Raw genomic sequence first — 13,553 nt, forward strand, 5'->3', positions numbered from 1 at the left:
TGAGGAAGAGTGGCCACAGGTCTTTTTTAGAGGACAGCCCTCTGTTTCTGAAGGCACTCTCTGTTTCAAGAGCTGCCTGGTCCAAGTCCAGTTTAACGGTGAAGAACCTAAAAAGGAAGAGCAACTGGGGTCTTGAGTTGTCCATCGACATCTTCTATTAAAAGGGCTGTGCAATCCAAGTCTATCTTAAAGATAGGGAACCCTCAAGAAGCGAGAGCAGGAGAGGCCTTGAAGGTGGCCATCAACAGTTGACACCTTGACAGTAGATGGAGTCACCTGGCCACAGCCTCCTCTGCAAATCCATGGAGGATTGGGCTGTTGAGGGCTCCTTGCCAAGCTGCCCTACATTCTGCTTCCACAGCCAGAGGAAGTATGCCTAGATGCGGGGGAGGGGGCTACAAGTGGGGAGAGAGCTCTCGTGCTCGGTTTCTGCTTGGGGGTTCCCCACAGGTACCTGGTTGGCCCCTGCGGTGAGAGCAGGATCTTGGACTGGGTAGGCCATTGGTCCAATCCGGAAGCCAGACATGCCTTAGGTTGCATGGATGTGGATGAAGAATTGCAGCCTCACTCTGCAGAAATGAATGGGGCTCAACACAGATTGCACTCAAAGCAAGGGAGGAGGAAGCAGTGGGTCCTCCAGAGGTGGTTCGATTCATAGAATCATAGAATCATAGAGTTGGAAGAGACCACAAGGGCCATCGAGTCCAACCCCCTGCCAAGCAGGAAACACCATCAGAGCACTCCTGACATATGGTTGTCAAGCCTCTGCTTAAAGACCTCCAAAGAAGGAGACTCCACCGCACTCCTTGGCAGCAAATTCCACTGTCAAACAGCTCTTACTGTCAGGAAGTTCTTCCTAATGTTTAGGTGGAATCTTCTTTCTTGTAGTTTGGAACCATTGCTCCGTGTCCGCTTCTCTGGAGCAACAGAAAACAACCTTTCTCCCTCCTCTATGTGACCTCCTTTTATATATTTGAACATGGCTATCATATCACCCCTTAACCTCCTCTTCTCCAGGCTAAACATGCCCAGCTCCCTTAGCCGTTCCTCATAAGGCATCGTTTCCAGGCCTTGGACCATTTTGGTTGCCCTCCTCTGGACACGTTCCAGTTTGTCAGTGTCCTTCTTGAACTGTGGTGCCCAGAACTGGACACAGTACTCCAGGTGAGGTCTGACCAGAGCAGAATACAGTGGCACTATTCCAGCCAGTCCTATCAGCCCCTGCCAGCATGGCTCAAATAAAGGATGGTAGGATTTCGGATTCAGTAACATCTGGAAGAACCATGATTTCCCCACCTCCGACATCGAAAACCATGTTTTTAAAAGTGGAATCTAAGCCTGCACTTAAAAGCTGAAACCCAACCGATTTCAAGAAAGGCTTGCAATTCTTTATTTCTGTATCCCACCCAGCGTCCAAGGAACTTTTCCTTTATGTGTTGACAGTCTAATGGGGGCAAGTTTAAGATGAGCCTCCTTGATTTTCCACTACTTGGTAGCTTTGTGCCACGTCTTTGTTCTCGGTGCCAGAAAGCGCACTCTGCTCTGACTGCAAGTTGAGCTGGGACTGCAGAGTCAGTCCCCCATCCAATGAGCAGAGAGGACAAAAGACTGCTGGACTGTGAGTTGTGAGTGTTTTGTAAAGTGCCTAGAAAACCATAAATCTTCTGGATAAATATGTAAATAAAATAGCTAAAATCTGGGGGCAGGGAGAGGCGGCAGGATGGACTTTGGTAATATGGCACCCTGAGCAAGGACAAAATCCCCCCCCCCAAAAAAAAACAACCCTTGGAGAAAGGAGTCTGGTATCATCTCTGATCCCCTTGTACCTTGTAATTCAGGCACTAGACTAGTCTAGGATGTACATTGTGCCCCAGACTGAAGCTGATAAATAATTCTTCTTCTTCTTCTTCTTCTTCTTCTTCTTCGTCTTCGTCTTCGTCTTCGTCTTCGTCTTCGTCTTCGTCTTCGTCTTCTTCTTGAGGTTCCCTCCCTGAGAGAAGTCAGGTTACAGGAAACCAGACAAAGGGCCTTCTTGGTGGTGACGCCCACCCTGTGTAACACCTTCCCATCAGATGTCAAGGAAATAAGCAACTATCCTATTTTTAAAAGACATCTGAAGGCAGCCCTGTTTAGGGAAGTTTTTAATATTTAATGCTGTATTGTTTTTAACACTCGATTGGGAGCTGCCCAGAGTGGCTGGGGAAACTTAGCCAGATTGGTGGGGTATAAATATATTATTATTATTATTATTATTATTATTATTATTATTATTATTATTACTACTATTTGGATGGAAGGAGAGAAGCTTCTCAGAGCCTTGCAAACAAAGCTGAACCTTCTCTCTGCTTTCGTCATCTAGAAATACAAATATTTCCCAGCAAGCAGGGGAGTGGAATGCAGAATAATGTGAGTTTGCAGCAGTGGGCAAATGATTGGGAAGTGCCTCAAATGGTGGTGAGGAAAATCTGGAAATCTGTTTCAACTTCCTACTACTGCATGTGAATGGGGGGGGGGTGCTGACAATGGTTGCTTGGGTTGTGTTCACACTCCTGTTTGCTGTGTACTCACTGCATTTCCAAGTTTGCACCATGTTACCCCCAATGCATCCTGTTTGATACACTGTTCCCAAACACCAATCAGGGTCCTTAAACCATTCCTAATTTGCCTCTAGCCAAGATGGGGACACCTTTGCATAGGTTAAATGTATCCTTGCCTCATTAATGCCCTTCAGTGTGTACACAGACGGAAACAAATCTAACACGACTGAAGCCAATATTTACCCAATATTACACCAATTATGCCAATTATACAAACACCAATTAATATCAAATTAATTCCAATTAATTCCAAATTTGTACATTATAATTAAAGTGGTTTACCACACTCCTTGATCAATACATTCCTCCGGTTCTTATATTACTGCGGTTCATATTATTATTAACTTCTAATTTCATTTCAACTGATATATTAATCATTTGAATAACAGCTGCATTTGGGGCTATTTCTCTTTGTGTTGTTATATTATTTAACCTTTCATGGGATTATAAATGAGGAGCTCTAATTGTTTTGTCCTTTTAGTCCCGCATCCTTTGCTCACACGGGCCAAGGTGAACATGCAAAAGATGTGGGTATACTGCATACAAAAACCAGCTAAGTCAGGGCCGGCCCACCCATGAGACAAGGTGAGGCAACAGCCTCAGGCGGCAAGATACAGAGGGGCAGCAGATGCAAGGAATGTCTGCCGCTTTATGGTTCGCCTCAAAATGTCTAGAGACGGCCCGCTCAGTAAAACTTCCATGTGATAGGAAGAGCTGGTTCACTCATACTTGGTCACAGGAGTGATCTGCATGTGCAAGTTCATCACTTGAGAACTAAGCCACTGGTTGATCTTGAATGGGCTATCATAGGTAAAGCTACACAGGCTAATAAAACTGTTTACAAGAGGAAGCATGCAAGTTCAAATTTTGCATTGCTTTGAACCAGGGGATAAGAATGAAAGAAGATGAGCTTGGCAATTGGCAAAGGCCCATCTGGTCCTCTGTCCTCTTCTCTCAGTAGCCAGCCCTTACAGGATGCTCAATCAGTGGCTTAGCTGACATGGCTAAGATAAGAGGTATCATTCTTTTTTGGGACAGGCAGGGCAAAGCTTTGCCATCCTCTTCATCCTAAAAGCCAGATCCCCTTCTGCAATCCTGCAGAGCCTCAGGAGGGAGACCCGTGAAGCCAAATCTCCTGCTCTTTGCAAAATTGCGCGCTGCAGTGCAACAGCTACAAGATTTGCATGGCTTCCCTGGTTCAAAGAACACTTTTGCAGGACCCCCCTCAAGGACCGGGCTCTCCCTTCTCTGGATTCTATCCTTTTTCTGGATGCAAACAGTTTTATATTTCCAGAAAGAATGAAAGAAAACTGGGTGCGGTTTTTTAAAAAGAAACCTAATGAGGTGCAGCAGGAGGAGGAAGTGCTAAAATATGAGTGCAGGAGGAGGGTGGTGAATGTCGGGAACCACAGGCTACAGGACAAGGAGGAAGAAAAATGGAATGTGACCCGTGTGGTTTTATAAATGATGGGTTCCAAAAAACATGGGAACGATAGCTTTGCAATGCAGGGGTTGTAGGGAACAGTTCAAACTGCTGAGAAAAATCTGGAGCATTAACACACATGCGGAATGCTCCAGTCTGCGCAACTTCTTCATTGCTTCTTACAGACTGGCGCTACTGCTAGATTCTTAACAATGGTTTGCCATATTTGCCACACGTCCCTCCAGAGCTGCAGAGGGGGATACGACCCACCTCCTCTGAGGCAGCCAAGAACGAATTGCATTCCCAAATATGAATCTTTTAGCTCTGACTAAACAGGCCCAAGAACTAGGGGACTGCCCTACTTATATAGTTTGACCATGGTAAAGGTAAAGGGACCCCTGATTGTTAAGTCCAGTCGTGGATGACTCTGGGGTTGCAGCGCTCATCTCGCTTTACTGGTCGACGGAGCCGGTGTTTGTCCGCAGACAGCTTCCGGGTCATGTGGCCAGCATAACTAAGCTGCTTCTGACGAACCAGAGCAGCGCATGGAAACGCCGTTTACCTTCCCGCCGGAGTGGTACCTATTTATCTACTTGCACTTTGATGTGCTTTCGAATTGCTAGGTTTGATCATACTCAGAAGCAAAGCTCACTGAATTCAATGTTATTTCCCCTAAGTAAATATGCATAAAAGTGCAGCCCTGGGGAGTTTTCACACATGGCACTGAGAACTGGGGCTGAGCCGTACATTCTCCAGTTCCACTTTTCAGGCCAAAAATAGCTATTTTGGGGGGGCAGAAATACTTCTCTGAAAAACACTTTGATGGTGTGAACATTCGCTTTAAATCCTGTTTGCCCCCCCCCCCCATCTTTTGCTGCTTCAGCACCATTTTCCCCTCCGCTGGCGCTTCCTGGATTAGTCATAGTGGCAGGTCCCAGCCAATCAGGGAGCCCATAAGGAATGAGACGGTTCCACAACAACGGTCAGATTGGGTTGCAGAATTCCATCACTGAGAGCAGATGAAGCCCGAGTGAAGGAAAGAGAAGGCAAAGGAAATAAGGTCTGCCAAAAAAATTGTTGCTGAAAAACATTTCCAAAAGTTGTGAATAGTTTAGAATCAGTTCTAGTAAAAGCGCATGGCAAAGCCGGGAGAGTTGCAATTACTAGATTTGCAATTGAACATTTAAAAGTTGGGATGGTGTCCTATGCTCAAATAGGAGCAAGACCAAATGAATTCCGTGGAAAATGTACTTCCTGATTCATAAAACCTCTCTCCCATTTCCTATTATGCATTAACAAGTTGCACATAAGCATCATGGGAGAAACACAAAATAAGATTTCAATGCCATGTGTGAAAACACTTATAGGTTGCACCCAGAGTAGCAGCTCCCAGAGATCCAACATGTGTAGGAGGAAAGGAGGTTGCAAAAAATAGAGTTGAGCCAATACAGAGGTTTGTGCCAATGTCCCTTACTCAGTTCCATCTCTCACCTCCCATGGTTTTGCTGTTTGCTATCATTTCTGCCTTTCAGTTCAACTCAGAGAACTTATAAAGAGCATCCCAGAAATTCCCCAAGTTAAACCAAGAGGGCAGGCAGCATGGAAGGTGGAGAAGTCCAAACCCACAAAACGATAATGGAATGAAACAGGGGAGATTCGGAGCAGATTAATTTCAGAAGTGGTTTGTGTACGGTTGCAGCAGTTTGCATCTGTGTCCCCACTTCTACCTCCCACCATCTCAAGAAATCATTTGGCAGTAGGTTTTTCTAGACTGCCGTCCAGAAGGAATCCATGTCAGATGTCCAGATGCTCAGCAGGGATGGCTGAGCATTTGCAATGATTAAATCGCAACACCAGAAGGAATCCTGGTGCGATCACGTGCAGATTTCTTACTGTTCTGGGATTGAATGAATGCACACATGTGCCGGTGCATATGAGGGAGGAAAAGAAGAAGGCGACATGAACTGAAAATCGTGTGCGACTACTCCTGCACATTGTATGGAACCACATCAAGGAAGCGAAATATAGTCATGGGGGCTATCTGATTCCATGGTCAGAGGCAGTAATACTTCTGAGTATCAGCTGGTGGAAGCCACAGGAAGGAAGAATGCTCTTGGGCTTGGGTCCTGCTTTTCGGGTTTCTCACAGCTATTTGGTTGGCCATTGTGTGAAAAGAATGCTGAATTAGATTCAGCTAGCTCACCTGCTTCTTGGGAGAAAAGGAATGACAAACCTACACAGTATCTTAAAAAGCAGAGACATCACCTTGCCAACAAAGGCTCGTATGGTTTTCCCAGTAGTGATGTATGGAAGTGAGAGCTGGATGATAGAGAAGGCTGATCACTGAAGAATTGATGCTTTTGAATTATGGTGCTGGAGAAGACTCTTGAGAGTCCCATGGACTGCAAGGAGATCAGACTTATCCATTCTGAAGGAAATCAGCCCTGAGTGCTCACTGCAAGGACAGATCCTGAAGCTAAGACTCCAATACTTTGGCCACCTCATGAGAAGAGAAGACTCCCTGGAAAAGACCCTGATGTTGGGGAAGATTGAGGGCACAAGGAGAAGGGGACGACAGAGGATGAGATGGTTGGACAGTGTTCTCGAAGCTACCAGCATAAGTTTGACCAAACAGCGGGAGGCAGTGGAAGACAGGAGTGCCTGGCATGCTCTGGTCCATGGGGTCACGAAGAGTCGGACACGACTAAACGACTAAACAACAACAACAAAGCTCGCCTGCTTCTTGGGAGAAAAGCAATGACAAACCTAGACAGCATCTTAAAAAGCAGAGACATCACCTTGCCAACAAAGGCTCGTATGGTTTTCCCAGTAGTGATGTATGGAAGTGAGAGCTGGATGATAAAGAAGGCTGATCACTGAAGAATTAATGCTTTTGAATTATGGTGCTGGAGAAGACTCTTGAGAGTCCCATGGACTGCAAGAAGATCAGACTTATCCATTCTGAAGGAAATCAGCCCTGAGTGCTCACTGGAAGGACAGATCCTGAAGCTAAGACTCCAATACTTTGGCCGCCTCATGAAAAGAGAAGACTCCCTGGAAAAGACCCTGGGAAAGATGGAGGGCACAAGGAGAAGGGGACGACAGAGGATGAGATGGCTGGACAGTGTTCTCGAAGCTACCAGCATGAGTTTGGCCAAACTGCGGGAGGCAGTGGAAGACAGAAGTGCCTGGCGTGCTCTGGTCCATGGGGTCACAAAGAGTCAGACATGACTAAATGGCTAAACAATAACAAGCTCTTCTTGCATTCATATATGTTTACACCAAGTGAAGCCTAATCTAAATAAGGCTGCAAAACTAACCTAGGAGAGAGTATACTTAGGTTGGTGAGAATTCTGAGTTAACATAAATTGGATGGGTTGGGGGCATAATATTCAACTCTCAGATTGGGAAAGGTTATAGAAAACTGATTTGAAATTTTTGGTTTGTAGTATGCTGAAAGAAAATTATATGAAAATGATGTACCAGTGGTATTTGGCTCCTAGTAAGTCAGCAAAAATGTATAAGACAGGTATAAATATCTGCTGGAAATTTAAAGAAAAAGAAGGTGCCTTTTATCATATGGGGTGGACGTATCAGGTAGTAAAAGCATTCTGGGAAATGATATATAATGAATTGGGGGGGGTGTTTAAAATAACTTTATTAAAAAAACCAGAAGTTGTTTTTTTTTTTAGGAATCATAGGTACTGATATTCCAAAGGAGCAGTGAATACTTTTTATGTATGCGACGACAGCCGCATGGATGTTGTTAGCCCAGAGATGGAAAAAAGATACCAGAATGCTTTTACTAGCTACCCTACCAGAGAAGAATGGCAAATTAAGCTGTTGGACTATGCTGAAATGACAAAACTGACCATAAAGCTCAGGAACCAGGAAGAACTAAACTTTAACAAAGAATGGGAAAAAATTATAAGTTACCTAGGAGACCACTGTAAGCAGATGAAAACATTAGCAGGATTGCAATAACACTTGTAATGTAGCAAATATTATGGAAAAAATGGAGTAACATAAAATATGGATTACTGAATAATATGCAGTTGAAAGGGTTAACAATAGGACCCACAAAGGAGAAGGTGGGAGGTCCAGAGATTCGGAGGAATCTTTAAATATGGATATGTATGGTAGTGTTGCTATCATCTATCTATCAATCATCTCAGCCTCTTAAGTGAGATGGGCGCACAACCCTAGAGTCGGACACGGCTGGCCTATATGGGCGGGGGTACCTTTACCTTTATCAATCATCTATCTATCCTTGTAAAACCAAATAATTATATATATATATATATTTCAAAACAACAACAACACATAAATTGGGTGAAACATTGGCTTCTTCCAGCAGGCTTTTCTTACATTCTTATGAAGAATGGAGAATTAGTAAGACACCAAGTGTATGCCATTCTGGAAACAAATAAATAATAATAATAATAAATAATAATTTTTTATTTATACCCCGCCCTTCCTGGTTCAGGAAACCGGGCTCAGGGCGGCTAACAACAAGTTTAAAACACTTAATTGATGCTACAAAAAAAAAAAACACGGTATAAAGCGTAAATTGCAATAAAATAAAAAATCAATTTGGGGTGGGTGGATACCTCCCACCCAGAAATCCAAAACCAGAGATCCTCCCAAATCTAAGGAGAAATCTGGATGGGAAGGATTTTGTCAGCATCCATCGATGCAACAATATACCTTGTATTTCTTAATCTGGGAATTATGTAGTGCTTAGAAATAAAGGCGCAGTTATGGCTTTCTCCTCTCGAGACACTGACACCAGCTCTCCAACGCAGACATTTGCACTGCCTTTGCACCTTGCTCCTTCCCCCGCCAAACTTTTTTTTCCATTAGTCATGATTTAATGAGTAATGAACATTAGTTATAAAATACAGCTCATTATATTGCATTTTACAGAAGATATTAGTTTTGGATAAGTTTGGAGCCGAAAAGAGGAAATTAAAATATCCACCGACTGGGGGAATAGAGCTCAGTTCTCCCGCTGCATAAAAAAGCACACAACACCATTAAGCTACATCACTGGGGAGGCGAGGGGCTTTATCTAACCAGTGTGCCATGAGAGAAGCAGCACTGTGCTATGAGAAATAACATCACAGAAGGCTTCTCTGACTCCCAAGGCGCTGTCAGTTGCATCCCTGTATGGCATATTGCTCTTCAGCCTCTGCCAAGGGCAGGTAATTCCTTCCCATACTAGAACTGAAACACAACTTTCAAAAGAGAATTCTAAGCCTGCAGAGGAGGTTGTGTGTTGTGCCTCTGAATGAGTCACTCCTGTGGCTACACCACTTTCCTATTGGCCGAATTCACTGGTGGTGGATAGTACTGCCATGTCTCTGTGTTGGGCAGTGGACTGGATCATTGGATCACTTAGAACCACAGAATTGTAGAGTTGAAAGGGACCCCAAGGGTGCAGGAATCTCAACCAAAGCATCCATGACAGATGGCCATCCAACTTCTGCTTAAAAACCTCCAAGGAAGGAGAGTCCACCAGCTCCCTAGGGAGTCTGTTCCACTGTCAAACGGCTCTTACTATCAGAAAGTTCTTCCTGATGTTTAGACAGAAGCTCCATTCTCACAACTTGAAGCCACTGGTTGGGGCCCTACCTTCCGGAGCTGGAGAAAACAAGCTTGCTCCATGGAAGTTTGGACAGGGGAGGGTTAATGGATCCGGGAGCAACTGCTAGCAACTACATAAATGGGCCTAGCAGAGTTGCCAACCTCCTTACTTTTATTAGGGAAGTTGGTATATTGCTCTCAGTAGCTGGCCTTAGAAATGGCTAGCAAAATTCCTGGGTGAAGCTACCTCTCTCCCTGCCCCTCACCCCAGTTAAGGATGAATGAATGAATTTTATTATTACGGTCACAGACCAGTTCCGACTCACTTACAATATCAGCAAAATCATAAAACACAACAGGGATACATTGAATTGCAATTGTGTTTTAACAGAGACAATTCAGATATAACAGCACTTAAAAATATACATTAAATCTTGATCACTAAAATATAACCTAAAATTGTCATTTAAAACCTTAATCATTTTGGTAGTACAGCTTGTTCCCTAAGTTTTATGGCAGTCGCATAGAATTTGGCCACCTTTAGCGTGATCTCTAGATCCTTGTCCTCTACCAGGAGTTTTAGACATCGGAGTTCAGACCCATTTGGAGATTTTTGTATAACAGGAGTGATAAATACCGAGCGTATATCCCCGTAGAAACGGCAGCGTAACAAGACATGAGAGACAGTTTCCACCTCCATCAAGCTGCAGGGGCAGACTTGTTCCACGTATGGTTTACCCTTGAATCTGCCCTGCAACAAGGGAGATGGCAGCACATTGAATCTAGCGAGGGTAAATGACCATCTGTATTTGGGTATTTGTAATTTTGACAAATAATTTGCTGGGTTAAGGATGATGTACCCTGCATGGGGGTTGGGGGGGACTCCAACATGAAGGGCCATCCATTCTTCCACTTGGTCCATGACTTCTAGGCATGAGTCCGAGATATTTTTCTTTCCCTGAAAGAAAATGTTGATTGGGTTTTCTGTAGATTGTTTGTTTGTTCCAATTCAGTGCTAAACAGCGTGGTTTTTCCCAGGGATAGTGGTGGGACAAAAGAAAGGCTTATTGGACCCATGCCTAGAAGTCATGGACCAAAGGGAAGAAATCGTGAGACAAAGGGAAGCTTGGATGAGCCCAGGGCTGAGTTTGTGCTATGAGCATCTTAGGGTGTTAGCTGCCTCCCTACACCTCTGGCATTGGAGCAGCAAACTCTGGCTTTTCATCTAAGCCACCACCTACATGCAACCTGTATATCTGTAAATAAGCACAAGTATTGCTGAACTCCAGTAAACCTCCAGGGACCTCCTCCAGGAGAAGCAAAGCTTGGAACCTCTCACTGCTTGGAGAAGTCAAGCGGGTGTTGTAACAATAGAGATTGCCTGCTTTGTCTCCTTCCTCTTAGGGGTGGTATTTTTTGTGTGTGGGAATTCTTGGATTTGGACAGTGGAAAGGGGATGTCTTGGGGATGTAAGGATGATGGCTGCTTCCATTTTCAACCATGTGGGAAGATGTTCACCAGCTATCTGGAGCTTGGGAAGTCTTAAGCTAACTGCTGGCCTTCCCCGAAGAGGGTGGGGGAGACCCTGCTTTCTCTGGGGGCTCGTCCTGACTTCCTTTTGTGCCACATTTCTAGGCGCAGGTCCTCATTTTAAAGAGCCACGTCTGTCCCTTTTGTTCTTGTCCTGGCACTTTCCCTGGGGAAAACTGCATTTTACCGCTGAATTGGACCAAATGAAAATAGGGTTTTCTGTGGACTGCTGTTTGCTCTGACTTAGCGGTAAAATGCATGTTTTTTGGGGAAAGTGCTGGGACGAAAAGCAAAGCAGAACAGCTTGGACATAGAACATTCAAGTGTGGGCCTCTAGTTATGGTGCCAAAGGAAGCCTGGATGAGTCCTTAATGCTGCACCTTTGCTAAGCATGCTCAGTAAGACTTCAATCCCCCATAACATGAGCAGGAAAAGCTACTCTTTTTTTGCACCAGGAAATTCATCTGACAGCTCTCTGCAACTTATTTCAAAGGGATTTTCTATCCCTCCCTGCTTCCCTGCCCCCTTTACATCTCTAGATCTTGCGCTTAGGAGCTGTTCCTTTTTATCTGCCTTTCATCCAGAATAGCTAAAGTCATGGAGAATTAGGGCTATGCGACAGCTAAATAGCTCCACTGTTTAGGAACAGAGAATGGTTATAACTCAGTGCTAGAGCCCATGTCTTGCATGGGAAAAGGTCCTTCTTTCCTTTGGCTCCAAATGTTAGGACTAGAACCAGTGGGTAGACCTCTAGGGTTCTAAGTTTTAGGTCCAACCTTCCAAGTAGGAGAAATACCTTCTTTACCTGAGAGCCCGGTGAGTCATTGTCATTCATTGTAGACAACATCAGGATAGATGAGACAGTGCTCTGACTTGATATGAGACACCTACCCACATTCCTCTGGGTACAGAAGCATAAAATCTCCAAATTCTGGGAACAAAGAACACAAGAACTCCATCTTCTGCTTGCCATTTTCCAATGGAAACCTAATGATAGACTGGATTGGTGCAAGAAAAACTGCAGTCCTCCAGACATTGTTGGCCTCCAACTTGCATCAGCCCCAACCAGGATGGCCAATGACCAGTGGTGGTGGAAGTTGTAGAACAACGTGATCTGGACAGATTCCTCACCTCTGGACTGCCAGGACACCTTCTGAGAAGGGAGGAGATGTACCCACCTAAACATCATGCCTACTTGCTTGTTGGAATAGGCCTTATGGCGAGTAAGTGCCATGCCGTGACTCGACTTTAAAGCTTGGTGGTTTGGCATGGGAAACTCATTGGAACACCTCATCTCCCGTGTAGTCTTGCCACCGATCTTGGACTTGTGAACTTTGGCCCTTGCTTCTAGACTGAGTGCATCCCCACTAGCCCTTGATTTTCTGAAGAGCTCTGGGGTTCGATTAGCTCCTTTCCTTTTTTTAATAGGAACAAATTTATTGAGAATGATTATTCCCTCAGCTTGTTTTGAATGAACATTTTATGTTGTTTCCCCCTTTTTTAAACCTACCAAAATAACCTTAACTCAGTGTCACATCTGCTGAGGTAACTAACAGCTTGACCAAGGTTTTTCAGATGGTCTGGAAGAACATCTGCTGTGGGTCCATAAGGCAAGGGGAGGTTGACGTTTATATTCTACCAGCAAAGGTTCTCCGTGCACGATCACCATCCCAGCGATGTATCCAGAAAACGGGACACAGGGATTTGTAGACCCTGTGGTACCATTCACACACCTTGTTGTCCTTGCCGTTGGCTCTTACGGTCTTCACACAGCGGTAATAATCCAGGTAGTTCTGGTAGCAGTTTTTAGCTCCTTTCCTGATACTGTGTCTGTACTGTTCCTCTACAAACGTAAGAACCTTAGGAGAGCCTGCTGGGTCAGGCCAGTGGCCCATCTAGTCCAGCATCCTGTTCTCACGCTGGCCGACCAAGTGCCTGTGGGAAACCCTCAAACACGACCTCTGTACAAGAGCCCTCTCCCTTTCTGCGGTTTCCAGCAGCTGGTATTCAGAAGCATTGCTGCCTCCAACTGTGGATGGCAGAGCAGAGCCATCATGGCCAGTAGCCATTGATAGCCCCTGCCTCCACGCAGTTGTCTAATCCTCTTTTAAAGCCATCTAGGCCATCACTGCCTCCTGGGGGAAGTCGGTTCCGTGGTTTAACTATGTGCTATGCGAATAAATACTTTCCTTTGAATCTTCCGACATTCAGCCTCATTGGCAGCCCGCAACTTGTGGATCTATGAGAGAGGGAGAAAAACATTTCTCTGCTCACTTTCTCCATCCTATGCATAATTTAATAAACCTCCGTGCTGCTTTAATATAGATCACTTCCTTAGTTGCAAATAAGAGCCTCTGCTGTCGGGTTTTGGGATGGGAGCCAGGGCATGTGGTCCGTTCCAGCATGACGGTTGTCAT

Source organism: Podarcis erhardii, assembly GCF_964252035.2.
Source record: "Podarcis erhardii genome assembly, chromosome: 5".
Lineage (NCBI taxonomy): Eukaryota > Metazoa > Chordata > Lepidosauria > Squamata > Lacertidae > Podarcis > Podarcis erhardii.